This window comes from Aedes albopictus, chromosome 2 (assembly GCF_035046485.1).
Source record: "Aedes albopictus strain Foshan chromosome 2, AalbF5, whole genome shotgun sequence".
Classification (NCBI taxonomy): domain Eukaryota; kingdom Metazoa; phylum Arthropoda; class Insecta; order Diptera; family Culicidae; genus Aedes; species Aedes albopictus.
Window position 1 is genome coordinate 117,496,158 of NC_085137.1, and position 27,486 is coordinate 117,523,643.

The 27,486-nt window shown below is 38.4% G+C and overlaps 1 protein-coding gene across 1 annotated transcript in view; it reads right to left on the reverse strand.

Moving 5' to 3' along the window:
• The window catches only part of LOC134289043 (B-cell CLL/lymphoma 9-like protein), a 134,361-nt gene that overhangs the window by 31,613 nt on the left and 75,262 nt on the right, over positions 1–27,486 (reverse strand). The window lies entirely within an intron of this gene.

Here is a 27,486-nt window from a genome sequence, read left to right on the forward strand (position 1 = left end):
AATCCCTCCAATAGTCTCAGACTAACATATGAAGGAAACACTATAGTAACACAGAGAACAGACATCCAAGATCAGTTCCGAAACTGTGTAAGCAATTTAACGGCCATTTGAAATCGGCAACACAAGTAGCAACATCGCGGCGCTGCAATCGGTTAGTTTCCCATACTAATTTAATTCACCACTTTAAATGTTTCAATTCACCACTGATTGTGGCAAAATGGTGTTTGGCGGCGTTAGTGTTTTCATCGTGTATTGGTTTGCAACCTTAATCAAGTGAAGATTCACATCCTTACACAACTTTCTGAATGAATTTTGTTGTAGCCTGGTAACAGGTCCAGGAAAAACTTCTGTGAAAAAAATCAAGGAGAAAATCTTCTGGAAGTTTTCCCGGAGAAACTCTGGAGATCATTCTTATGTTCACTTTCAGAAAAATTCTTGGAGCAGCTCCTGGAGAAAAACTTTTGGAGGACGCCCCAGAGCATCTCCGGCAAGAATTCGGGAAGAACCTTCCGAAAGCAATTCAAGATGGAAATATTGGCGGAAGAATTACTAGAAGAACTTTAAATGTATCTCATGAAGAAGTTCCTGAAAGATTTCCCAGTACACCTGCTGAAGAAATCCTGAAAAATTTCAAGAAAATGTCCAGGAAAAGCTTAATTAGCTACTTTGGGAAAGTTTTGGAGGAACTCCAGAGCAACTTCTGCAAAAGTTGTGAGAGAAACTTCTAAAGAAAATAAAAGATGGAATTATTTGCGGAATTCCTGGAAGTATCTTAAGGAGAAGTTCTTGGAAGATTTTGCAGAGCAACTCCTGTGGAAAATTTCCAGAAAATCCATAGGAAAAGCTTCATAAGCTACTTCAGAGTAACTCCAGCAAAAATTATCGTAGCTTTGAACGAACTTCCACAGAAAATCCTGGAAAAATCAAGAATCAATCCCTCGAATAGTCCCAGATTAACTTCTAAAAAAAATCCCATAGCAACTACAAGAAGTACAATTCCAGGGAAAACTTCTGAGAAAAAAGAAGGAAAATCTTCTGGAAGATTTCCCGGTGAAACTCGTGAGAGAGTTATTGTGTCAACTCTTAGAAAAATTATTGGAACAGTTACTGGAAAACTTTAGGAGGAATTTCCAGAGCAACTCCTGCAATAATTCTTGGAGAAACTTTTGAAGCATTACCATTGGCATATGAATTCCTGTAAGAACTTTGGAAGTATCTCAAGGAAAAGTTCATAAAAGATTTTCCAGAGCAACTTCAGAAGAAATTCAAAAAAAAAATCTAGAAAATCTTTAGGAAAAGCTCCATGAGCAACTTTGAAGCAGCTTCAGCAAAAATTTTCGGAGCAATTTCTGAACAAGCTTCCATAGAAAATCCTGTATAAACCAAGAAGTAATCCCTCAAATAGTCCCAGAATAATTTCTGAAAGAATTCCCATATCAACCAAAGGAACAGTTCCAGGAAAAACTTTAGAAGCAAGAAGAATCTTATGGAAGATTTGCCGGAGAAACTCCTGAGAGCATTCTTGTGTGAATTTTCAGAAAAATTATTGGAGCAGCTTTTGGAAAAAAAATTGGAAGAATTCTGGAAGAAACTTCTGAAAGTATTACCAGATGGAACTATTGGCGGAAAAATTCCTGAAAGAATTTTAGGAGTATCTTAAGGAGAAGTTCTTGAAAGATTTCCCAGAGTAACTCCTGAAGAAATCCTGAAAATTTTCCAGTAAATCTCCAGGAGGAGCTCCATTAGCAACCTCGGAGCAACTCCAGCGAAAATTCTCGGAGATCTTCTGAATGGGCTTCAAGTACAATCCCTTGGATAGTCCCAGAGAAACATTTCGAAAAAAAATCCCATAGGAATTACACTAACAATTCCAGGAAAAAAAAATAAGAAAAAATCAAGAAGAAACTCCTGGAAGTTTTGCCGGAAAAACTCCAGAAAGCAATCTTGGGTCAACTCCCAGAAAAAAGAATCTTTGAGCAGCTCCTGGAAAAAGTTGTGTAGGAATTCCCAGAGCAACTTCCGCAATAATTCTGGGAGAAACTTCTGAAAGCATTTCCAGATGGAATTAATAGCGAAGGAATTCCTGGAAGAACTTCAGCAGTATCTCAAGAAAGTGCTCGGGAGATTTCTCAGAGCAACTTCTGAAGATATCTTTAAAAAATTCCAGAAAATCTTTAGAAAAAGCTTCATGAGCAACTTCTGATTAACTCCAGCGAAAATTCTCGAAGCAACTTTTGAACGAGCTTTCACTGGAAATCCCCGAAAAACTAAGAAGTAATCCCCGAATAGTCCCAGAGTTACTTGACAACTGCAAGTACAGTTTCAAGAAAAATTACTGAAAAAAATCAAAAAGAAATGCTTGAAAGTTTTCCTGAAGAAAAATTATTGGGTTAAATTCCAGAAAAATTCTTGGAGCAGCTCCTGGAAAAACTTTCGAATGAATTTCTAGAGAAACCTTTGCAAGAATTCCGGGAGAAACTTTCGAAAGCTTTTCCCGGCGGAATTATTCGCGGAGGAATTCCTGGAACTTTAGGTGTAATCTCAAGGAGAAGTTCCTAAAAGATTTTCCAGAGCAACTCCTGAAGAAATCCTGAAAAATTTCCAGAAAATCTCCAGATAAAGTTTCATAAGCAACTTTGGAACAACTCCAGCATTTATTTGGAGGATTATGATACAAGGAATGGATAAGAAGTGATTGCAGTGAACGCACGAATGTAATTATGCTCATTTTACCCTCATTCCTCACATTTATTGAGTTTTGTATGAAATTATCTCTATTACTCATCAGAAAGTTAAGGGTGGTATGCTATGAAAGGTTTTTAGTGGATTATAATACAAGGAATCGATTAAAAGTGATTGCAGTGACCGCGCGAATGTAATTATGCTCATTTTACCTTGATTCCCAACAAATATTTAGTTTTGTATGAAATTAGCTATATAACTCACAAGAAACTTAAGCGTGGTATGCTATGAAGGGTTTCTTTAGTGGATTCTGATACAAGGAATTGATAAGAAGTTATTGCAGTGACCGCGCAAATGTTATTATGCTCATTTTACCCTAATTTCCCACATATATTGAGTTTTGTATGAAATTTGCTATATAACTCACAACATGCTTTGAAGGGTTTTTTTTAGTGGATTATGATACAAGGAATCGATAAGAAGTGATTGCAGTGACCGCGCGAATGTAATTATGCTCAATTTACCCTAATTCCGCACATATATTGAGTTTTGTATGAAATTAGCTATATAACTCACAACAAACTTAAGGGTGGTATGCTTTGAAGGGTTTTTTTTAGTGGATTATGACACAAGAAATCGATTAGAAGGCAGTGTCTGCGCGAATTTAGTTATGCTTATTTTACCCTAATTCCCCACATATGTTGAGTTTTGTATGAAGCAAGCTATATAACTCGCAAGAAACTTAAGGGTGGTATGCTATGAAGACTTTCTTTAGTGGATTATGATACAAGGAATCGATGAAAAGTGATTGCAGAGACCGCGCGAATGTAGTTATGCTCATTTTACCCTAATTCCTTACAAATATTTAGTTTTGTATGAAATTATCTCTATAACTCACAAGAAACTTAGGGGTTGTATGCTATGAGGGGTTTCTTTAGTGGATTATGATGCAAGGAATCGATAAGAAGGGATTGCAATGACCGCACGAATGTTATTATGCTTATTTTACCCTAATTCCCCACATATATTGAGTTTTGTTTGAAATTAGCTGTATAACTCACAACAAACTTAAGGGTGGTATGCTTTGAAGGGTTTTTTAGTGGATTATGATACAAGGAATCGATTAGAAGTGATTGCAGTGACTGCGATAATGTATTACCAGAAGCAGCTGCTGAAACAAAATACCGAAAAATATACTGAAATTCGCAGAGGAATCCAATGGAAACACTTCAAAAAAAAAAAACTTTTGAGAGCACTTTTAAAGTCATTCGTGGAAAAAAGCCTAGAAGAAACCCTGAAATATAAAAAATAAACTTCTGCAACTCTGAAGCTGTCCGCGAAAATCTTGGAGCAACTTCTAGAACAAACCCGTAGTAACTTCTGGAAAAGTTCCCATAGAAACTGAAAGAACTTGTCCAGTAGCATTTTCTGAAAAAGGAATCCAAGAGAAACTTCTAGAAGTTTTCAGGGAAGATCGCCTGGAGGGGTTTTGGATCTACTCGTGGAAGTGTTATTATTATTTAATAGTAGTAAACGTCCACAGAGATTATCGTGAACCGATATTCTGGAGGAATATCCTGGAACAGTTCTTTGAGCAATTTTTGCGCTCGGGTTCATCATCATCAATCAATATAGATACAACTTTCTATAAAGCATCTCCAGAAGAAAATCCTGGAAGAATTTCTGGAGTAATTCCTTGTGGTATTCCTGGAGCAACTAAGTATCAATCGGAAAGCAGATGTAACAAATCCACTCAAAAAATTAGTAGGTTGTGCGAAACGCTGCTTGATCACGTCGAAATTTGATCCTAAAAAAACATCTTTAAAAAAAAAAACAAAAGAACCACTTTCACATCAATAGCTCAACAGCTCGGCCTTTTTGAAATGCAAAGTGATAATCTTCGGTAGTAATAAATATTCGAATTAATGAAGCGGCCATATTTCTTGCCTCAATTTGTAACCACTCTCATAATGGGGTGCAATAAAACAACGGATCAGACTTCGTTTATAGCACCTTGTAACAGCTTCTTAAATTGTCGAACACGCAGCATACACGATGAGCTGAGCATGGTTCGTTCAAAAGTGGCAAATAACTCAAAGGATTCAAGCAGGGCTTCCAACCGGCTAAAGTTGTAACCACGAACTGCAATAAATAAAAATACCCGTTGAAAGACGAAACTGCATGACCGAAAAATTAAAGAAAAAAAAAGTTGTTCCTACTGACCCGAATTTGGCAACTTTTACAACTCCAGTATAATGACACCCGTGACACCCGTGAAGATGAAGCCGCCCGCGTATCGAATTTCCCGAGCACACAAACGGCTGCTGTCATCGGCGAAACGAATTTCATTTCGTACTGCTCCACCTTCCCTGGTTCGAGCCTAAGGCTAGTAGTACACAGGGTAAAATATTTGACAAGGAAAGAACTCAAGAAACAACATCAGTTTAACACTAATGAAAATTCGATCGAGTCAAACAAGATGTTTGAACATTGGTTTCTTTTTGGACAAATATTTGACCCTGTGTACTAACAGCTTAAGCCAAGTCGGTTGCATCCATAATATGCACTTCCAGAGAGCGCCAAGAAGTGAGATGTTAACGCAACCTCCGAGAGTCAACTTCGACAGCTGACAATTCGCTACGGTATGTTCCGACAAGGCTCTGCGCACACACTGCACTTACTCGGCGCCCATAAAAATGTGCACGGAAATCCCTCGGCCAGCACATTCGATAATAAACGCATAATTGTGCACGCGAATCGGTCCGAGTCCGAGAAACGCGAGTCTGAGAAAAGGACTGCGAATTCATAAAGAACGTGGACGTGATCGCATTTAATGCTCAGTCACATTCAGGGTCGACTGCTGCGCTGCGGTCTTCTACACGGGGTATTGAAAGAGATAAGTGGCGCGTTCTTCGAGATAGAGGGAGTGGTAATCAACTAATAAAGGGTTATTTTATTCCGCGAGCATTTTTCAGGCCGTTTTGACAGTAGGGCAGTTTCGGGATTCGGTTGCATTGTACGTTAATTTATTTTACGTTCCGGCTTGACAGCAATCTGATTTGTTCGATATGCCCTGCGTTTTTTTTTTTTGCCAAAAAAGTTAGAGCGCAATGAAAGTTTTTCATTTGAATTCCATTTTCTGCCTCTTACAGTGAAGTAAAAGGCTTTTATTTTATTTTGTTTACCTTATAAACACCGTTCCAGCAATAACTAGTCATACATAGAATAACAAACGCGCGTGACGTGCCTCGAGCATATGTGCTGGCCAATAACATAATCATTGCTATACTTTTCTTTTTGCCTTTCTCGTACACCAAGGTGTACCGAAAGGCTATATGTTCACTCCAAAAATGAAATTTCGATAGAGCCCCCAGAGGGGCAAGTTTCATATACCAATCGACTCAGCTCGACGAGTTGAGATGATGTCTGTGTGTGTGTATGTGTGTGTGTGTGTGTATGTATGTGTGTGTGTATGTGTACAAAAAAAGGTCACCTCACTTTTAGATAGTAAATATCAACCGATTTTAACGATCGATGGCTCATTCGACGCGGCATCTGGTCCCATTGTTTCCTATTGAAAATGGTTCGGATCGGTCCAGCCGTTCCGGAGTTATGGCCATTTAGGTGTTCCGGAACTGGTACCCCTGGAAGGGGCCAGACATGAAAATGCACCAAACCCATACATGCGACCCATCAAACCGCGGCATTTCGGATTATCTGATGAACGGTAAGCAGGAAAATAGTCTCAGACCATATCTGAACCGGTAGTGTTCCGGAACCGGTTCTGGGTGTCTCGCCGGAAGTGGCCAAATATCAAATTGAACATAACTCATGCGACACATCAAACAGGGGTTTTTTCGATAATCCGATGAACGGTTAGCAGGAAAACAGTATCAGACCACATCTGAACCGGTAGTGTTCCGGAACCGGTTCCGGATGTCCCACCGGAAGTGGCCAAATATAAAAGAGCACCAAACCCATGAATGCGACACATCAAACAGCGGCATTTTCGATAACCAGATGAACGGTTAGCAGGAAAACAATAGCAGACCATATCTGAACCAGCAGTGTTCCGGAATCGGTTCCGGGGGTCCCGACGGATGTGGCCAAATATAAAAGTGAACCAAACCCATACATGCGACACATCAAACAGCGGCATTGCCAATAACCTGATGAACGGTAAGCAGGAAAACAGTATCAGACCATATCTGAACCGGTAGTGTTCCGGAACCGTTTCCGGATGTTCCGCCGGATGTAGAAAAAGATAAACGAGTACCAAACGGATGTATGCGACACATCAAACAGAGGCATTTCCGATAATCTCACGAACGTTAAGCAGGAAAACAGAATTAGACCATATCTGAACCGGTAGTGTTCCGAAACCGGTTCAGGATGTCCCACCGGTTCTCGACGGATGTGGCCAAATATAAAAAAAGTACCAAACTCATGCATGCGATACAACAAATAACGGCTTTTCTGATAACCTGATGACTGATTATAAAAGAAATAGGTTAGGACCACATTAGGGACAGCCGGTAGTTCCGTAACCAGTTCCGGGTGTCCCTCCGCAAGCAGCTAAATATAAAATTGAACTGCATCTATGTATGCGACACAGCAAGGCTAGGATTTTTTGATAACTTTATGAACGTTAGCAAGCAGGGGCACCAACTTGGTCAAATTATTGGGGGGGGGGGGGGGGGCAAAGCCTGTTTTTACTGATTTGTTGTATGGGAAAATTTAAAAATCGTCATTTATTGGGGGGGGGGGGGCAAAACCATGCTTGCCCCCCTAAGTTGGTGCCTATGTTAGCAAGCAAATAGGTTCCGACCGGTGAAAACAATGTTTTACGCATATGGTCAAATCTCAACCGTTACGTAGTAATTAAACATTACATGTTTTTGACTTTGCTGAAGCTGGCTATAACTTGAAAATGGTCAAACTTATCGCATTTGAAAGATTTTCAAATTTGCTACCAAAAAGATCTTGGAATCTATTGGTTTAGTGAGATAACTAAAGCAAAAAAGCTCGAAAGTAGTGTTTTGCCTTTCTCGCACACTTAGTGTACTAAAAAACTATATGTTCACTCAAAAATTGGTTTTTCGCAAAAAGGCTCGATGGATCAACTCGCATATACCAATCAATTCAGTTCAACGAATTCAGATTATGTCTATATGTGTATGTATGTGTGTATGTATGTGCGCAAAATAAGTTCATTCAATTTTAAGGCACTTCCCATTGGCCGATTTTTCGCATTATAGCTTGAATCTGACCGGAATTGTTTGCTATCCTAAATGGTCCAGATCGGCCAAGGCGTTCCGGAGTTATGGCCATTTCAATGATCCGGACCAGCACCGGTAGAATTGGCCATGGAATTGGCCGTATATAAAACTGAACTAGCCCATCATGCGATAAATCAAACTGCAGCAATTTTTGTAACCCTTAGCATGGTTGACGAGTTTTGTGCGGAAATCAACACTGGAGACCAGAAGCTCCACGATGTCAGCCCAAAATTCAAGATGGCAGCCAAATGTTCAAGATGGCGGCTGTTTACTAGAGATTTAGGCTCATAAAGCATGCTATATGAGAATAATTAATAGGATGGAGATGTCTGTACTCCTAAAATGGCGACTAGAATATCCAAGATGGCGGTCTGAAATCCAAGATGGTGGCTTCAAATTCAAGATGGCTTCTGTTTAAAGAAGTTTAAGGCTCTAAAACCATGGAAGATGTTCCAAAAATGTCGACCAGAATGTACAAGATGGCGATCTAAAATCCAAGATGGCGGCTTCAGTTTCAAGATGTCGGCTGTTTGATGGAGATTTAAGCTCTAACGGCTGTTTAATTAAGTTTTCGGCTATAAAACCGTGCAATATTGGTATATTTGGTATGGGGAAGACTTCCCGAGTCCAAAATGGCGATCAGGATATCCAAAATGGCTATCTAAATTTAATATGGCGGCTCCGAATTCAATATCGCGGCTGTTTAATGGAGTTTTAGGGCCTGAAACAATGCATTATTGGTATATTTGGTATGGGGATGATGTCTGGATTCCAAAAATGACGGCCAGAACATCCAAGATGGCAATCTTCAATCCTAAATGGCGTCTTCAAATTCAAGATAGCGTCTTTTTCTTTGACGATTCAATGATTCAAGATAGCGTCATTGAAAGCCAGATAAACGATATAATTTCTGGTATCATGAAATGGATTTCTGTTAATTGTATGAAATTGCGATATACATAAACATTTCGCTTGAGTTTTATTGAAATGGGGTTTCGAAAGCACGAGAAAGGCGCCATCACCGCTAGGTGGATTAATTAGGGTTTTTTTTATTAAAGACGCTTCAACCTCGCGGGTCATTCGCGTCATATTGCTATACTGCTCTGTACTTACTACATGTAAAGCGAAGAAAAAAGCTGTGGCAAACCTGTTGACAGAATACATTTGCCTTTATTTGCACAACATCAAAATTTGGATAACTCATAATCATAGGATGCCACAATATCTGAAACGGCATTCAAAATGATGATTGCTCTGAACTTCTCACATTCAAAATGGTCACCTTTCTTGTGGTTGGGGTAGATTACCCCTTCCTTCCATTGCTCCGGTAGCTGTTTGGTTTTCCAGATCCTGACTATCACCCAACTTTTCTGGGCACATATTGATGGGTTCAGCTGTGATACTGTCCTTAATAGCTGCTTTGATAGTTTTGAGCTGGTGAATGTCATCCCTCGGTATGAAAGCCTTTTTCTGCGCCACTGACGTAGGATTAGACAGAACCTCTGTCACAGAAGTTCCCCGTTTTTTTTTCTGGCGCTACGTATTCCTTCAACAGATATTCGATGATTTTGATCGAAATCTAGTTAATTTTTTTTTCGGAAAATGACTCTGAGACTAAGAATTCAGCTATTACTCATTCCAGGATTTTCTCAGTAATAACTTTTAGAATTTTATCCTAAAATTCTCCCAGGATTTTTTCCAGGAGCTGCAACTAGAGTTTTTTTATAGAATTTATTCTTCCAGGGAATCCACTAGAAAATTATTCAAATTTTCTTCCACAAACAATGTGTAGAGTTTTCCTGGAAAATCTTCCAAAAGCTTGATATTTTCTTGGGAATTGCTCCGATTTTTTTTTCCAAAAGTTGCTACGAAAATTTCCATCAAACGCAACTGGAAATTGTTCCAGAAGTTCTTATAGGAGCTTCTGCACAAGTTCTTTCAGAAGTTATTCTGAAATTTCTATTTGAGTTGATTCGAAAACTATTCTAGGCATTCCTCAGCGAATAATTCCATAAGTGTTTTGGGATATCCTTATACAAATCCTTTTTGGAGTTGATCCGGTTTTCTTTTTCAGTAGTTGATCTGAGATTTTCTCATGAATTGTTCGTTGATTTTTTTACAGGAATTTCTTTGAGAACTGTGTCAGGACTTTATGTGATAATTTAACCTTTTTTTCTTCCTGAATTCTTTCAGGTTAGCTAGCAGTACCGCGAGCCATCCATCGTACTAGTATCAAATATGTCAAAACCAACGCTTGCACTTTGTAGTTCCAGAAAGTTCAGATAAAGTTTCTTTCAGTGATTCTGGTAGCAAACCCTGTAGAGATTCCTGCACGATTTCATATAGAGATTTCTTCGGGATATCCTCCCGTTATTCCTCCATATATTACCCTCGAAATTCATCCGGATTTTCCTCAAAGGATAACTCCAATAATTTCTCCACGGTTTCTTTAAGAAAGCCATTCAGAAAATTTATATTATAGGATTATCCTGGAGATTTCTTTAGAAATATCTCACGAGTTTTTACGAGAGATCTATGCGTTTCTCGAGGCATTCAAGATTTCATTCTAGAAATTCGTCCACTGATTTCTCTGAGAATAATTCCAGAAAACCAATGTATTTATTTATTGATTTCGTCGAACCGTAGACTAGAATTTCAATTAACTATATCACTTAATAACTATATTCTATTATGTCTCAAAGACCTAACATATTCTCTTAAATTTGTTCTAGACATGGTTAAACTAATAGATGCACAGTGGTGATTATAAAGGTTCATCATTCGATTCAAAGGACCAAGTTTTGCATAATCTGTTCTATGTTTGTTTAGAGCAAATATATTACGACCTCTCAATAGTCTAGCAGGAGCACAGAAATTTATACATGGGGGCTGTCCATAAACCACGTGGTCATTAGGGGGGGGGGGGTTTTCGGCCAATGACCATTTTGTATGGACAAATAAAAAAAATTGTGTGGGGGGGGTTTGAAAAGTCCCAAAAAAATGACCACGTGGTTTATGCACAGCCCCAATGATAGTAAGTTGGCGGAGTCGATGCGTTGAGATATTAAATCATTTATAAATGAAACCATGGCTAATTCGCGACGCTCCCGAGATTCCTCCAGGTATTTCTTAAGAAAGTCCTTCAAATATTTCTTCGGAAATTTCCCAGGGGTTTCTTCGAATATCCTTCCATGGTTTCATTCAAAAGTGCTTTTTTAAGATTTCTACAGAATTCTGCTGTAGTTTTCTTCAGAAATTCCGTCAGGGTTTCTTTCAGAGATTCCTGCTGGGATTTCTTGTGAAATTTCTTCGAGAAGATATGTTTATCTCCAGAGACTTCCACAAAAATTTAGGAAGTCTATCAGGAAGTTTAGGAAGGGATTTCTCCAAAGTTCTTCCATGGACTTTTACAGCTATGAAAACTTCTTGAAAATCCCTACAGGGCTTGCTTCGGAAATTCTTCCCGGCGTTTCTCCTAGATTTCTTTGTGAAACTGCATCTGTGGTTTCTGCATCAAACAAGTTTTTTTTTTAATTGCTTTTGCGGTGCAATCAGAAATATTCCCTTGGATGTCTTTAAAGTTATTTTTAGATATCCCGCACATCAATAAAAAAAACCTGATAGGAAATATTTTAGAATACCACTGAAGAATTAAAAATGAATAAATATTAAAAAAAAAATAATTTCTGAAGAACGGGATCACCCTCTGCAACAATTCATAGCAAAATACTTAAGCAATTCCTTTAAAATTCTAAGGAATAGATTCTGGAGTAATTTCAGTAGGAATTGTTGAGAAAAACTTTGAAAAAATAATTCTGAAAGAATTCCTGGAGCCATGCCCAAAGAAATTCCTAGAAGAATTTTTGAAAGAATCTCTGAATCTTTATAAAAATATTTCACCTGAAGTTGTATCTTTTGAGGAGATGGAAAAACCCCTGGAGAAGTTTTTAGAAGAATTTCTTGACAAATTTCTTGAAGAATATTTGGGGAAATTCCAAACAAAATCTCCAAGAAATATTTTGACAATATTTCAGGAAGAATGCTTTCAAAAGTGTTAGAAAAAAATACATAAAGAAAAGCAAGCATGAACTTATGTAGCAATCCTTGAATGAGTTCACTGTTTCAAGGAGGAATTTCCAAGAAATTTCTGAGGAAAAGAGAAGCCCAAGACTGATTCATGATGAACCGGGTTTGAAATTTGTTGAAAACTGCTGAATTCGTCCCAAGCAATTCCTGGGTATTCCTGACGAAATCTCTGGAGCAATCCCTGGGGAAATTTTCGAAGAAATCCATATTTTGAAGGGAAACTAAGAGGAATCTTTAGAGAAATCCTTTTTTCCAGACTTCTCACCCAAAGTGCAAATTTTCGGTAATACCAATCCGTGTAGTCACTTATGAATTTCAAATAACTCAACGTACATATGTACAGATGGGTAAATTATTGATTAAATTGGGAAAAAATCCACAGCTCAGGTGAGATTTGAACTCACGACCCTTTTTCGCTAGACAAGTGCTTTACCAACCAAACTACCGAGCCAATTAATGACCCGGCAACTTAGTTGTCATAAGGTTTAATTCTAATCTCATCGATCTATATCATCTTCCCCTAAACCGAAAATATAACCATCTCTGTTGTACATATGTACGAAGAGCGAAAGCGATTTGTTTATTGTTTGAAACTATTTGCCTATCGTACACCCACCGCTTCCCCAACCACTTCTAGAGGAAGAACAATTGCTACCTGGAAGGCGATCAAACGCGTCGTTCGCATTCTGTTTGATACGACGGATAACTACGTAGAGGTAGATGCTCGAAAACGACTCACTCAGATCGATGAGATTAGAATTGAACCTTATGACAACTAAGTTGCCGGGTCATTAATTGTACCGAGCCAGTTGGTAAAGCACTTGTCTAGCAAATAAGGGTCGTGAATTCAAATCTCACCTGAGCTGTGGATTTTTTCCCAATTCAATCAATAATTTATCCATCTGTACATATGTACGTTGAGTTATTTGAAATTCATTCCAGACTTTTTGCCTTTCTCGTACACCGAAGTGTACTGAAAGGCTATATGGTCACTGAAAAAGCGAATTTTCGATAGAAGGCTCGGAGGGTCAAGTCACATATACTAATCATCTCAGTTCGACGAATTGAGATGATGTCTGTATGTTTCTTGACGGAGTTTTCTTAACAGAGTTGATTCATCATTTATCGTGTATCGTGGATCGTGGATCGTGAGTTGTTAAGGTAAACTCGGGCCTTTTTCCCGTATTATGTATGTATGTATGTATGTGTGTATGTGTGTATGTCTGTGCGTAAAAAAGTTCACTCACTTTCAAGGCACTTTTCATTCGGATTATAGTTCGAATCGAACCGGAATTTTACCGCATTATTTGCTATTGAAAATGGTCTGAATCGGTCAAGGCGTTCCGGAGTTAGGCAGCATCCATTTATTACGTAACGCTAAAATCGACATTTTTGTACCAGACCCCCCTCCATCCTCTGTTACGCTATTTTGTATGAAAACCTTAAAATTTTTTTATGGGCCGTAATGCTCGTCCGTACTCCCCCCTCCCCCTAGAGCGTTACGTATTTTGTGGAAGGCATCTTATGACCATTTCAGTGATCCGGACCAGCACCGGTATAACTGGCCGTATACAATACTGAACCAAGCCCCATCATGCGACACATCAAACTGCGGCGATTTTTGTAACCTTTAGCATGGTTGACGAATTGTGTGCCTCAATCAACACTGGAGACCTAAAATTCCATGATGTCAGCCCAAAATTTAAGATGGCAACCAAATATTCAAGATGGCGGCTCCAAAGTCAAGATGGCGGCTATTTAATGGTGTTTTAGGCTCTAAAACCATGCAATATATTATATTTGGTATATTGGGTATGAAGAAGTCTGGACTCAAAAAATGGCGTCCAGACTATCCAAGATGGCGGTCTAAAATCCAAGATGATGGCTCAAAATTCAAGATGGTGACTGTTTAATGGAGTTTTAGGCTCTCGAACCATGAAATATAAATATAAATGGTATCGGTGAGATGTCCACAGTCCTGGCATAGTGACCAGACTATCCAAGATAGCAGCCTTTAATCCAAGATGGCAACTCCAAATTCAAGTTAGCGGCTTTTCAATGATGGGTTTATATGGTATATATGGTATGGGCAAGATATCTTGACTCCTAAAATATGGCCAGAATATACAAAATTGCGGTCTAAAATCCAAGTTGGCGGTTCCATATTCAAGATGACGGCTGTTTAATGGGGTTTAGGTGCTCAAACCAAGTAATATGGATATATTTGGTATTGGGAAGATGTCTGGACCTCAGAAATTACGATTAAATTATCCAAAATGGTGACCAAAATATCTAAGATTTAAGATGGCAGCTTAAAATTCAAGATGGTGGCTGTTTAATGTAGATTTAGGCTCTAAAGCCATTCAATATGGGTATATTTGGTATGGGGAAGTCAACAAGAGTTCAAAAATGGCGACCAGAAAATTCAAGATGGAGTCTCAAAATCCATTATAGAGGCTGTTTAATTGAGTTTTGGGCTCTAAAACCATTCAATATGGGCATTAGACTGGCCCAAATACAGAAATGTCGAAAAATCCCACGGGGCACCCTCTAGAATCGTGGCTTTGGATGAGAAGAGCAATCTGTGAAAATTTCAGCTCAATCGGTTTAAAACTGAGCTGGCGCAAATGTGTGGAAGGTTTGTATGGGATCTTCAGTCCAAATACATGGGAAATAGGATGACCTCCAGTCTCTCGTTCAGCACGCTGGTTGAAAGAGTTTGATTTGGCTCAGAATTGAAAAAATAGTAGTTGGTACCCTAAGGAACAACTTTGTAGAAGACCATATAATGATAGAACTTAATTTAGTTGCGGTTTCAGCTAACGAAAGCAGGATGAGGACATCGTCCTCTGTTTACTCTCGGTTGTTACATGCAGCACGTGTTTGCTGTTCGAAACTTGCACTCTACATCATAGGCGGCTATATTGTCCTTCATATCAAGTGCTTACGCACGTGGGCGGGTATAGAAACAATGAAGAATTAAATAGCTGCCTATGATGTAGCGCGCAAGCTTCGAGCGACAAACACGTGCTGCATGTAACAACCGAGAGTAAACGGGAGAAGATGCTCTCATCCTGCATTCGTTAGCTGAAACCGCAACTAAATTAAGTTTTATCATGATATGATCTTCTACAAAGTTGTTCCTTAGGGTATCAACTACCATTCTTTTAATTCTGAGCCAAATCAAACTCGCTAAACCGGCGTTCTGAGTGAGAGACTGTAGGTCAACCAATTTTCCATATATTTGAACTGAAAATCCCATACAAACCTTCAACTCATTTGCGCCAGCTCAGTTTTAAATCGATTGAGCTGAATCTTTCACAGATTGTTCTTCTCATCCAAAGGCACGATTCTAGAGGGTGCCCCGTGAATTTTTTCAACTTTTGTTTCTCGCCATACAAATGTGGGCCGGTCTAATGGGCATATCTGGTAAGGGGAAGAAGTCTGCAGTCCAAAAATGGCAACCAGAATTACGAAGATGCCGGACTTAAATCCAAAATGGCGACTCAATATTCAAGATTGTAGCTTTTTTCAAGAGTTTAAGGCTCAAATATCAAGAGCCAGAAAAACGATATGATTTCTGGTGCTATGGAATGAATATCTGTTAAACGTATGAAAGTGCGATATTTACTAACATGTCACTTGAGATTTGTTGAAATGGAGTTTTGAAGGCACGAGAAAGGCGCCATCACCGCTAGGTGGATAATTGAGGGGGTTTTTGATAAATTTTCAAAAAATCCCCAAAGGAATGCCTGGCGGTGGTCCTGGAGGTAATGCTGGAGTAATTTCTTGAAATTTCAAGAGAATTATTGCAAAACACATAAAAGGATTTTTAGCAATCCTTTTTTTATCTGTATTAACGAGATTTTTAGCCCTAGGCTAGTTCATATCGGGACCCACACTTTACTTCCCTTCTGAAGGAAGAACTCAGATTTTGCGAGTTTGTCGGGAGTGGGATTTGATCCCAGATCCTCGGCGTTATAGTCAAGTGTTCTAACCATCACACCGGGTCCGCCCCCCCCCCTATAGAAATCTGAATAAAGTATAAAAAAAAAATTCAATAATTGTACATATTTATAACTAGCTGTCCCGGCAAACGTCGTTCTGCCTGCCTACTGTGTTTTTAACATGCAGCGGTGTAGAAAAATGCCCCCCAAAATGGAATTTCAAACTTTCTCGTTTTAGGTGCGTTTCCGGTCGATTTACCCAAATATTTTTTCGTACGAACACGTCAGAGCCATGCACAAATGAAATACTGAAAGAATGGTGTAGATCCGTTGGCCCGTTCCCGAGCCTATTCGTGACATACAAACACCATTCCATTTTTTATTTATATAGATAGATAGACTACAATGGATAACAATCCAAAAATAAATCCTGTGAACGTGTCTTTTATGGTACTTGTAACATTTCGAAACTATTGTTTCGCATCTTGTAAAGTGCACCGCATTCGAGTCTTTCAACGCTTCTTCACCACACCTCAGTAAACCACGATGAGTGATCTTCTCCGACCGCGAAGAGCCAAACACCAGCCGGCTCAACTTCACCCATGTACTCATTGACCCAAACCACGATATGCGCTGAGCTGAGACCCTCTTCATCTAGCGGTCGGTCGGTGGTGTGTTATGCTGTGGTCCTACCGGTTAATATTGGCAAGTGTCGGCATGGATTAGAAGAATCGCAACATACATATGCGTTTCACCTCGGACCTGATGCGCACTTGCGTTCTTCGCACCATTCCTCGAGAGAATTCCAAGAGATGCAAAACCGCAAAGCCATATGTCGTGAGTATGCTCTCAACGGCGGCCACTGCTGGCGATGCTTGCCCATCGGCGGTTTTTCAATTAAACCATTATAAAAACCCTCGACGAATGTGTTTTCTCTCCAGTCCGTAAATCACACGTTTTATGGGTTTTATGAAGTTGCTGGGATGCTTGGCGGCCGCGGTGGTTGCGGGGAATAGGCGACGCAAAACTATGCTTGTCGACTACTCCCCTATCTTGATTGCCTAGTTTTGTTTTAATCCAAAGAAGTGCGAGAATGATGTCACGCTGAGCGCTGGGACGGGAATGTCGTCGTCGTTCCTCCTTTAGTTCGGATTGGAGTGAGCCCAAGTTGGAGTGATTTATCGGTTTCTGGGTAGATTTGAAATTTATGAACTGATACAATGATTTATGGTACCGTTCCACTATTGGCAGCTGAAAGTGCTTGACAGGTGTTTAAAATGTTTTCACTTTTCGGTTGAGGTGTTGGCACTTTGGCAGTTTGTTTGCATCATCATCGTCATCGACGGCTCTTTGATGGGTCAGTATTTCGAGGGTCCAACAAAAGCACTTCTCTGCCAAGAGGCGAGAATGACCCTTGAATGGATAATCGGTCGTGGATTGGCATGGGACGCAGGCATGTAAAATGTGCCAAATCGAGAGATTTAACTCACGCTGGACAAATGCCAACGGATTAACCTCTGTGGCGCGCGTGGAGTAATCAAGCTTTTTTTTTTATTTTGCTCATGGACCGCAGCAGTCGCAAAATGTCGATTACATGCTCAAACTGCGGCCAAACGCGTGCGCTTTCGAGTGTACTCGAAACCGCACAAGGCCCGTTAAATGTCCCAATAAAATATTTATGACGTTATGACAAAGCTGCAATGCTGGACATCGGGATGGATGAATATGACACTGGTCGATTTCACTGATAGTTCAAGTCAGTAAAATCATGAATTTAAATGCCTTAACTGATCATTCGTGTTCGTCTTGTAGATTATATGTAATACGAGGATTGAGTTTCGACAAGATATCGATTACGATAGTTAAACATCGTGCATTGAACATAATTTTCCTGCGTCCACTATAGAGTATTCCCAGACCAAAACAGGAAAAAAAACTGCCATTGACTTCCTGCCAAATATTTCTGTCGGATAGTTGATTTGAAGATAGGAGCTCTATTGGGAATTTCTAGAAGAACAAAAAAAAAACACCTGACTATTTCTACCACGTACCTGTATACACCTGTACTTCAAACGTTAAAAGCACTGCTGTTCAGCAAGTAGTCCAAGATGTAGAGTAAATTCGATAGAATGTTGTAACATTTAAAAATAAATTGAGATGAAATAAAGGGCCCATATAGCCGAGGCGGTAAACGCACGGGTATTCAGCATGACCATGCTGAGGGTGACGGTTTCGATACTCTGTCGGTCCAGGATCTTTTCGTAAAGGAAATTTCCTTGACTTCCTTGGGCATAGAGTATCTTCGTGCCTGCCACACGATATATGTACACATGCAAAATGGTCATTGGCAGAGGAAGCTCTCAGTTAATAACTGTGGAAATGCTCATAGAACACTTAAAGCTGAGAAGCAGGCTTTGTCCCAGTGACGACGTTACGCCAAGAAGAGGAGAGAGAGGAAGACTTTCAAACGATGTTATGAGGACTTGAGCAACGGGTTTTTCATTTGAACATTTGAAATTTCACGGAATTCTGTTTTTTTGGCCTTTTTACCCTTCTTACACCCATAAGAAGGGTATAAATACCGCTCGAAAAACCGACTTTCGAGCCAAAGCCCGCATGGCCGAGTCTCATATACCAATCAACTCAGCTCGACGAATTGAGCAAATGTATGTATGTGCGTGTGTATATATATATGTGTGTGTGTGTGTGTGTGTGCGTATGTTACAAAAAAAGTCACGCACGTTTCTCAGCCGTCTGATATCCGATTTTGATTTCCTTAGTTGCAAATGAAAGCTACAATATCCTAGTAGAACCCTATTGAATTTTTATTACGATCGGACATTTGGTTACCGAGCTATCTTTCGAAGAGTACTTTAAAGTAATATAGATTAGCTTTTTGAGAGGTTTTTGACATTTAGCATATTGATGAATATCTCAACCGTCTGTCAACCGAATTGAGTTCTCTTGGCAGCAAATGAAAGCTACAACATCCTAGTAGTACGCTCTGAAATTTTATTTCGATTGGACATTTGGTTACTGAGATATCTTTCGAAGAGTACTTAGGATTTATTCAATTAAACTTTTTGAGATTTTTAAATATCTCAACCATCTGTCAACCGATTTCGGTTCTCCTGACACCAAATGAAAGCTATAACATCCTAGTAGAACCCTATACAATTTTATTAGGATTGGACATTTGTTTATCGAGATATCTTTCAAAGAGTACTTGGGAGTAATACAGGTTAACCTTTTGAGATATTTTTGACCAAGTGTATCATAATAGATATCTCAGCCGTCTGTAAACCGATTTGGGTTCTCCGAATGAAAGCTACAGTATCCTTGTAAAAGGCCCTGAAATTTTATTTCGATTGGGCATTTGGTTACTGAGATATCTTTCGAAGAGTATTTCAATAAATTCCCTTTTTTTATTATTATACAGTGATAGACATTCGTTTAGCCGAGGCAAAAAAAAAATTCAAAAAAGTGTCAGGAAACTCATACAAAAGATTTTATGATAAAACTTTTTTATCGTAGTGATAGTATATCTAGTACTGTTTTATAAAAATGTAATACATCACACTTACATAAACACTGAAACAAAAACAAGGGTAAAAACCCCTCAAATGTAATTTTATGTCGAGACATTCATTTAGATGAATTGTACAATTTTTAGAATTCCATAACAAAAAACCATCAAATTTCGAAAAATATCCAACAAAGTCATTTTGTATGGTGATCTGCATTATAGATCGACTTGTAAATCATGAATTAGATCGTTTTTGGAAGTGTTGCCATATTAATTTTGCATGCATCTCATATAAATATGTCATAATATTGTAAATGTTTCCAAATTGAGAATTGATGTAGTTATTTTTATCGGAAGTGTTTCAAAAGAATGCATTGAAAGTTTTATGACCAAAGCAGGTTGAAAATTTACGAATAACAATGTTTTTAACAGAAAAAATTAACACAAACCATCAAAAAATCACGTATTTAAGTATTGTTTTGATGAAATATTATGGTTTCACTTGCATAAATCACAGCGTTTACTACTATTACGTCTTCTAATAGCTCCCAATATCTTCCAAACTGTATTCTGGCTGAAATAATATACATTGGACGGCTCATATTTCGAGGAATGGCACCGAAAGTATTAAAATTTCTAGTATGAACAACTTGTTTCATAATTTAGACATTCTTTTCAAATAAATCATGTTGAAAATGAATGTGGTTTTCAACTAAGGCTCATTTATAAATTTTTCTTGAGATTGAATAAAATAAGCCAATTGTTTTTACCATATCTTGCATTTTTGTATGAGCATCTGCTTTTGAATAAACAGGGTACAAAAAAACTGACACTTCTTGCAGTTCTTTCACTTTGCAGTCTTCTATCTCATTTAGTTTTGCTAGTATCAAACAGGTATACTCCACAGGCATTAGGGCACGTCTTTATTTCAATGCAGCACTATTTATTTTAGCTCTTATCAATCCCATTCTATAGTTTAATCAACCAAAAACCAATATATTTAATTTTTTCATGACATTTATGCAATAATTTGAACATTTCTAACAATAATTCTGTGCCATATTTTCAAAACTGTTAATCTAACTTACGTTTGAGTGTTTACAGAAATCATTTTTCTTAAATAAATTTGTTTATCGTCGCTTCTCCTTATCGGGACATTTTTTTTTAATATTTCTCTGAATTTCACAAATAAATAAACTTTTAAGGTCAAATATCTTGCTAACACGTCATAAACTAAATGCCTTGGAGTATACCCTCGAAATATACTCACGTAATTGCAAAAAATCTATTGAAAACCAATTTTTCATTTACCTCGGCTAAACGAATGTCTAGGCTAGGCAAAAAATGACATTTGAAGGGTTTTTACCCTCGGTTTTGTTTCAGTGTATATGTAAGTTTAATTTATCACACTTTTAAAAAACAGTACTAGATATACTATCACTGCTATTTTGGAAACCAATCAACTAGATGCCAAATCCACAATATTTTCTAGAACTGTTGGTCCATTACACAACATAAATATGTTAAATACAAATAATACAACAATAATGTAGTTTTAATGAGTGTAAGAAGGCTTCTGTACACCATAGGTGGATTAAATCGGGTTTTTAAATTTGATAGAACGAAACGCAATTCAAAATTAAAACCCCATTCGTTTACATATTTCTGCAGAAATACCTGTCAGCTTTCTAAGCAAAATGTATGTCAAAATTCTAGGAGAAAAAAAAATGTGTAAAACTGTTTCAGGAAAGTCTAATAACCAAAGTAACCAAAAGTTCCTCTTCCCATGACGAAATGCACTTTCAAGAACCACGAAGTTCAGGTAAAGTTCCGAATGAAACTTTCTGGCGGCTTAAGAGGCTAACAATGAGCCTTGCTGGAACTTCACACACAAGTTCGAAAGTTGCTTAAGATGCTACTCGGAACTTTCAAGTAGCAGGAACTTTTAGAAGCTCATTTCAGTAACTTGTTGTGCGCAGGATTTTGGAAAGTACATTTTTGTTTTTATATTCATTTTGAGAAAGTTCCATCGGAAGCTGCTTAGAAAGCTAACAAGCTTTCTTATGTGAACTTTCAAGTTCTGAAATTACTTAAAAATGAAGCTGCTCAGAAGGCTAAAGAGCTTCCTCCAACAAGCTACTTAGCTTTTAAAGTACCTCTTATCCTAACTTCTTTTTTTTCATATTCGTTTCTAACTTCTGGTTACTTGGGAAACCCTTAACGGTTATGGAGCTACCCAAGTAACAATGGTAGCTGAAAAGTGAGAGTTAAAGCTGAACAATGGTTGGTTAATGGTGCCAATAGCTGAATAAGCCGGAAGCTGAACATCTAGTTGAAAAGTAGTTTGTTGAGTTTAAAAAGTATCTGACGGTATTTAGTTTACAAGTAAGGTGACGGTATAAGTGATTCACTATCTTATGAACCGGCGGAAGAGGAAATCGATCGTATGGCAGAGGCGCTCGACTGTGAATCAAACCTCTACAATGAAGAACCAAGAGAATCATTACGGAAATGGGCAATTGAACATAACATAAGGTATCAGGCCTTAAAAGATCTCTTACGGCTTATAAAACACCAATATCGAGAGAATGATCTGCCTTCCGATCCACGAACATTACTGGCCACGCCAGGTGAAAGATGCTGGCATCAAGGCTTGGAGGTTTGTCTGAAAAACCGTACCATTTTTAGGACGAGGCTGACGACCGGTCTTTGATGAGCGTTGCGGCATTTTTGTCTGGCCACATCAAGACGCTTCCGTTGACCCAACGTTGAGGCACGATAGAGATGAGGGTTTTTCCGCGTTCTACCGTTTCGACAAACGGCGAAACAACCAGCGTTCTCGAAAAATAGATAGCAGACTCTTGTTATCCACACCGTGGAATATTAATTATGAATATTTACCTGTATTTCAGTTCATTATCTCTGACCGCAACGGTGTTTTACGATAACCGAACCGAGCACTGAACTGTTAACAAAACAATGATGTTTTGACAGCTAATCCATGCATTCGTAAAAAAGCACTTCCATGGCTTATTCAACCTCAACACAGCCTTTGTTCATAATTGTTCAACCTTTATTTAGACACAACGGTATCTAGCTTGTTCTTTCACAAATCACTAAGCTCGCACCATTTCAGGTGGAGCAGATGCTAAGGTAAGTGACTATGAATCAATGCACCGAAGTTCGATTCTCAATTATAATCATCATTTATATATTTCAATTTCAGCAACTATGAACTACTATTCTACATCTAGACCAACAGTCCTGGCAATTCCGGCTTGAATTCTGTGGGACTAAATCTGATTTTTTTGGTAGTGCTGCATAAGTGATGATTAATTGCTAAACTAAAGATGATTAAGCGACTCTAAAGCTTCACTTGATCCTTGTCTGTTCTATAAATAGAATCATAAATCATTCCGATTTGTTGAATAATTGCCGCCATTTATAACTCAATTAAAATGTTTTGACTTAAGCGGATTAGCGGCTTAGGCGGGAGCGAATTCGCGAGCCCATGATTTTGATTGTTCGTTAGCAATTCATGAGGATTACATTGATTCCTTCCCATCATCATCAGCAGCAGTAACAGAAACAACAGCGTAAGGGACATCCAACCCGCAGCGGTGAAATCCACGCATCATTCAATCATTCTTCACATGCCAATAGTAATACCAACAGGTTTCGATTAGCATCATTAGAGTCGCGTCTAAGTGGCCACCGTTTCTCACCCGAGGGGCTTCAGGGGTCCAACCGGGGCGCGTTGGCCGACGATCGGTCATCGTCAATAGCCGCAAACGCAACGTCGCGTCCGTCGTCGCTTGTCCTTAAATAGACATTTCGGATCATTAACATACTTTTGAGCGGCAAGTTTGTTGCAAACGCCCCTAATGTTGCCAGCCATCATGTTGCGACTTGGAGTAGTACTTACGTATCACCTCTCTTTGTTCGCAACATGACGAAAACAACACGTTGGTTATGTGTCGTGGCGTGACAGGCGGCGACGGGAGCGTTTCCAGCTGTGCGTGAGTCTAGGAGTGAATCTTCATAGAGCTCGAAGAAGGATCGTTAGTTCAGTTGACTTACCACGGAATGGTGAAGAGCCAGATCGGTGGTATTCTCTTTTATTCATTTGTCTGGTTGTAGGCATAAATATCGATTGACATTATGGTCAACACATGTTTCGACAACCGAATGCAACGATAGTAGCATTTAGATCATCAACTGTTCAGATTTCAAAACCGACTCTACTCACTCTACATAAGTTATTCATTCGCAACTAAGGAGAATACAATGCTAAACACCGACGCATCTGGAGTTCGCGTTTCCGCGCGAGACAATGCTAAACGCGATCAATTCACAAGTATTAACAAAATAACACGTTATAAATAAATCAGAAACATCTTACCGCATGATTCACCGTCTATCTTTTACCGACCCTCTCTTTTTTCCAGAAATTCATGCAACCTTTATTTGAGTTAAAACATTTATTCATTTAGACTAAAATATTACAAATGTCACAACCGAAGATGACGAACCATTCAAATTTTTGTGTACATGCAAAAAATGAAAGAAAAATATTTATTATCTACTAAATGTGCATTTGGAACTAGCGCCGACACATGACGTGACAAACTTTTCAATATTTGTTAGATAAATACACAAAAACCAGAGCAGAATTTTATACATCCTTTAGCATCAATTATTATGATAAAGTGGAACGAGCTTACCAATAAACATCCTTCGAAGTGTCCAGTGCATATGTGCTGCAGCATCTTCCACTAACTGGCCTCGAAATCACACTGAACCGCTACAACAACACACGGGTACGACGATGTGCACATTCAAATTGTCGTCGACGACGTGGCCGATCCGAATGAAAAAAGCGGCACTTTCACTTTGCCTCCAAAAACAAACTAAACCGCTTTCTCAGGGTGTTCTACTGAATTCATTAACTGTTGAAATAAACATTTATAGTATAGTTTATTTTCTTATATATTCAATTTTCCACATTACGCGCCAAACATGTTGAACAAGGTTGTGGACGGTGTCTACATAGTTTTTTTTTTTTATCTTATGCTTGATTCAAATCACTACTTGTTGATCATATAGAATTTCTCAGCCTTTGTCGTACACCATACGCTAGGATACATCCCAAAATGATTCGATTGTAGGTTCACAATGCACATTTAGAGGATTTTCGTTTTTCGGTACAAATACAGGTATGTATGTTCCGTTTTTGTCACTATCCGTTTTTATCACTATCCGCTTTTGTCACTATCCGATTTCGTCAACATTTCATTCCGTTTTTGTCAACACTAAAATTTTTGTCAAATGTGATCCCTCGAACACGAGTTATTTAAAGTTTAACATTAATCTTGAGGCAATGCATCCATGAATGAAATTGAAGCAATTACCAATGATGACGTAGAAGACGTATACGCCACAGTAGCTTTCAACACATTTCAAATTCAGCTGTAAATAATGTTAATTCATGCTTTTTATCACGCATAATTTTACTTCTTATTTGAATATGAGAAAAATTAAACCAATTAAACCAACCAAGTGTTCTTCGAGAACTTAAACAGTTTAGGGTTTTCTTTGCCTGTCCTTTCCTGATTTTTTTACACTACAATCCTTTTTACAAGACTTTTTTTTAAGTAAAATAAATTGCACGCTATTTTTTACACGGTTTTCTTTAAAACTGAATTCTTTTCTTTTGGTAGCAATTTCTTTCTGACGGTGCTCAAAATTCTACCAGAGATCTCTCTTATCATCCTTGATACCTTGTCCAAATTTTCCCGACCGCAACTGCTATATTCACTAGGCTAACTGGAGATTCTAATAGAATTTTACCCGGGATTTCATCTTTCGATTACTCTCAAAATGCAATCTTGGTTTTCCCCAGTAATTCCTACTACCAATTCTACCATGTTCTCCTCCAGATTCGTTAATGGATTTCTTCTGAGAAATCGTCAGGAACAAATTCAGAAGTTCCTTTAGGTGAATTAGGAGTTAAGCCTTTCAGAAATAAATTTCTCTAGGAAAAAGGAGTCTAGGATTTTGGAAACGGTTTGGGAATTTCTCCAACAACTCCAGAAGGGTTCCCGGAAAAAACTAATGTCGTTTTCGTTTTTGTGGCGGTGTTACACCGCTTCGTGCTACACTTTTCACTACAAAAACGAACATTTTCGGTGCAGTTGCATTGGTGTGCGTGAATAAAAACCAAAATATTTACAACTTTGCAAACGTTGATTGGCGGACAAGGTACCCGCTACACTCTCGATTTTTGAATGCTGCACTATCTTGAGCGGTGCAGAAAAAATGCTACACCGGTGCAGCTCGAAAATCAAAAACGAACACTTTCGGTGCAAAAGTGCTACACCGAACGAAAACGACATAAGGATTCCCAAAAAATCCCAAAGAAATCCCATCAATTCTGGAAGTATCCCTCGAGGAATAATTGGATGATTTCTTGAAAGAACGGGATTCCTAGAAGGAACTTCTCAAGGATTTCCACAAAGAACTTCTAGAGGATTCTCAGGAATAACTCCCCAGAGATTTCTGTACGGAACATCAGAAGGTATCAGTAGATCGGCTCCAGAGGCACGTTCTCCTTTATTTGGGAAATTTGGGAAACATCAGAAGGACTCCCTGAAAAAACTTCTGGAGGATTTGAAGAAAGAATTCCTTGAAGATTACTAGACTAAACTTCTGAGAGATTCCCAGGGAACACAGTAATAAATCGAGGAGAATTATTTTATTATATTATCTAAATTAACGAGATTTTTTGCCCAAGGCTGATTCATCTAGTAATCATGTGGAAATACCGAAGATAAAAGATAGAATCCTCTTGGTAAATCTCTTCGAAGTTTTCATAATAGAAGGTCCAGTAGGTGTAGGTGTTTCTACTGCGCATAAATACCAAAACAATGTCATACAGGAATTCTTTAAAAAAAAGTTTTGGATGGAGGAAATTCCAGGAAAAAATGTCATAAGAATCTCTTCAAAGAATCCAAGAAAGAAACTCCGATGAAATTCTAGAAAAGCTGTTGAAGGAATCCCAGAAAGAAATTCTGGATGAACCCCAGAAAGAACCCCTGGAGAAATTTCTTGGAGGGATTTCAGAAAGTAATCTTGGAAGAATTCCCGTAGGAAATTCTGAAGGAACGGAGAATCTCCTATATTTCAAAAGTAAATTCTTGGTGAAGCTCCAAAGCAAGCCATACACTACATCAGCCAGCTGTTCTCAACATAATGCATAAAGAAGGTTAATACATTCCAATTCCTGGTGGAATATTGGACGGGATCGCCAAAGAAACTCAAGCAGAACTATAAAAAGAGACTTCTAGGTTGATCCGAGAAGGAATTTCTGAAGAAATCATAAGGGGCAGAGCCTATTTTCTTTGAAATTCTTATCAAATTCCAAAAGATAAGTAAGCGGCATGGTATAAAGTAACCTAGAAGAATTCTGGAGGAACTTCTTGGGAAATCCAATATTCTGGAGAAGTCACAAGTGATAGCTTAGATTAATTCCTGGAAATGCCTTCCGGAAGAAAGTAAACATATCTTTTTTTTTTGTTGGGATATCAAAATTACGTTCCTGGAGATTAATCATTCCTGGAAGCATGTCATATTTTAAAACTCCGATCTGGGTACCGGAGCTGTAATATGTGTCATTCTTGCGTTCGACGAACAAAAATTTCCAAAAATGTGGTCACAAATGTAGTGGGAACCTCTTGTCGCCGTCATAGTCAGAAAACTGTAATTTGAACTGTGCAACCAAAATGTGCCAAAGGACATCAAAAACAATAAAATTTCATAGTAAAATGCATATTTTTACTTATGGAATGTGTACTACAGTAGAAGTTTCAGTTCATATTAAAATGTTGCAAAATATTTTGTCAAAGAAAATTATTCCGTTTTTATCACTATTCCGTTTTTGTCAACAGAAAATCGCGGACCGTGTTGA